Below are 2,545 nucleotides of genomic sequence, written 5' to 3'. Positions count from 1 at the left end.
TCAAAGAAAATGACTGAGACGATGGCCTGGGGCAACTGTTCAAGAGCCAAGAGAGAGATCGCAATACTCAAAACAGGAAAGAAAATGAAAGATCTTGACCAACAGAAATACACATGAATGTTCAGTCTGTCCAGTCCTTCGACAAGCCATAGGAAGAGCAACAAATGGACAGTCTGTCCAAATGGACTTAAGGCCGACTGCAGTTTCCTTGGAGGTTGGTGAGGGGTTTTGATGACAGCCACGTTGTTGTGATGTTTCATCTGGCTGGAAGCAGAGCTGGCGGGGGAGAGCTATCATCTTAATAATGGGGTGAATGGAAGGAGGCTTAGGGCTCTTTCAATGAATGGCTGAGACAGAAGGAGCTGGAACAGAATTAAAAGGACCAGAATACAAATTGCCCAGAGGCTGACTTAGCCTGCAGATGTCCTAAGGAGGTGATGGCTGGCCCAGAGCAGGGCTAGCAAACTTGTGTCTGAGGACTGTCTATGCGTCATTCTCAATGACAGGAAACCTGGGCGCGAGAGAGGAATATATTAGCCCTGTAGAAATGAGCTAGGAGACTCTGGCTCTAAGGCAGCATCACTGAGGGATGGAGAAGCCTCAGTCCAAACCTAAAGAGAACTTTGGGAAAGCCACAGAAATAGCAGTTCTTCTTATTCTACATAAAGGACCCTAAAGGGTTACAGACAGCTATGCTAGCCATGCTTGTACTTGTAATAGTACCATTTGTGTGCTCTGCCCTGCCCTTGCCTTCATTAGGCTCTAAGCATCTTGCTGTTTTGTAACATGGTTTTTTTTTACTTTCTATTTTATATTGGAGTATAGTTGATTAACAATGTTGTGATAGTGTCAGGTGTATAGCAAAGTGATTCAGTTATACATATACATGTATCCTTATACAGAGCAGTTCTCAATAAATTTCTATTAAAATGATGTAAAAGTCTAAATTTTCTTCTTCTATTTTAACTGTACTTATAGTCTGATATTACTCCCTCTATCCTCCTAATGTATGTCCTTCCTCTTAACAGCTCTAAGGTAGCCCCATTCTCCAGTCACCTAGCTAAAAGCCTCTGACTCACCCTAAACCCTCTCCTCTTCCCTTTCGTCTGTGTCTCATATGATTCTATGTTTATCTAGTTACTGAGATATATGTCAGGTAAGGGATGTTGTTTCTCCGGATAACTAGGAAATCTGAAGTTAAGGAAGGGATACTTGCTTTTCAGTTTGAAATGTTTTATACCATGTAATGTGTGCTTGCATGTACGTTAAACGAAAGCTTAGTATAAAAATTTATTCACTGAAAATACTTTGATTATAAAATAAATGCGTGTAATTGTATTGTATATTTGAAAGTTGCTAAGAGAGTACATCTTAAAAGTTCTCATCACAAGAAGAAAAATTCGTAACTATATGTAGTGATGGATGTTAACTTATTGTGGTGATCATTTCATACTATACACTATATCAAATCATTATGTTGTACACCTAAAAGTAATACAATGTTATATGTCAACTATATCTCAATTAAAAATAAATAAATACATGGCATGTGAGAAGAGTCATTATGGAAATTATGGAAATTACGGAAAAAAGAAAACTGTCCAGGCTCTGTGAGGGCAGGAATGTGTCTAATTTCTTCACCAGTGGATCCCGGGCACCTAAGGTAGTACCTCAAAACTATTTGTTTAAAAGGGACTTCCCTGGTGGCACAGTGGTTAAGAATCCACCTGCCAATGCAGGGGACATGGGTTCGATCCCTGGTCCGGGAAAATCCCACATGCTGTGGAGCAACTAAGCCCACGCACCAAAACTACTGAGCCTGCGCACCACAACTACTGAAGCCCGCACGCCCTAGAGCCCGTACACCACAACTACTGAGCCTAGGTGCTGCAACTACTGAAGCCCGTGGACTCTAGGGCCTGCATGCCTCAACTACTGAGCCCGCGTGCTGCAACTGCTGAAGCCCGTGTGCCTGGAGCCTATGCTCTGCAATAAGAGAAGCCACTGCAATGAGAAGCCCGCACACCACAACAAAGAGTAGCCCCCACTTGCTGCAACTAGAGAAAGCCCGCATGCAGCAATGAAGACCCAATGCAGCCCAAAAATAAAATAAAAAATAAATAAATAAATAAATAAATAAAAAAGAAAGATTGAATAAAACATTAACATGCCCTCTGGTGAAAACATCCCCTCTTTGTACATTAAATTCTCTAGGCCTTCTGTGTTCCAAGTCTGAGAGAAAGAACCCCAAGAAAGGTGAAAAGTGGAACAGTACTAGCTAATATTACTGGTGTTTATTTTGTACCAGGCATTCTTATAAACCTTTAAACTCACTATCCCATCTAATCCTCACAACAACCCTGTGATGAAGGTACTGGGCCATTATGCCCATTTTGCTGATGAGGAAACATAGGCACAGAGAAGTCAAAGTGATTTACCCAAGGTCATTAACTTAGTAAGTGGCAGAGCTGGGGAAAATTTTGCGAATCATCATCCTTTCCACCTCTTTATTTCCCAGCCTTGTGTTTTCTGGCCATGGAAGAGG

This window comes from Physeter macrocephalus, chromosome 1 (genome assembly GCF_002837175.3).
Source record: "Physeter macrocephalus isolate SW-GA chromosome 1, ASM283717v5, whole genome shotgun sequence".
In the NCBI taxonomy this organism is placed as follows: Eukaryota; Metazoa; Chordata; class Mammalia; order Artiodactyla; family Physeteridae; genus Physeter; species Physeter macrocephalus.
The sequence above is the reverse complement of the archived record's forward strand: the minus strand, read 5'-3'. Positions refer to the sequence as shown.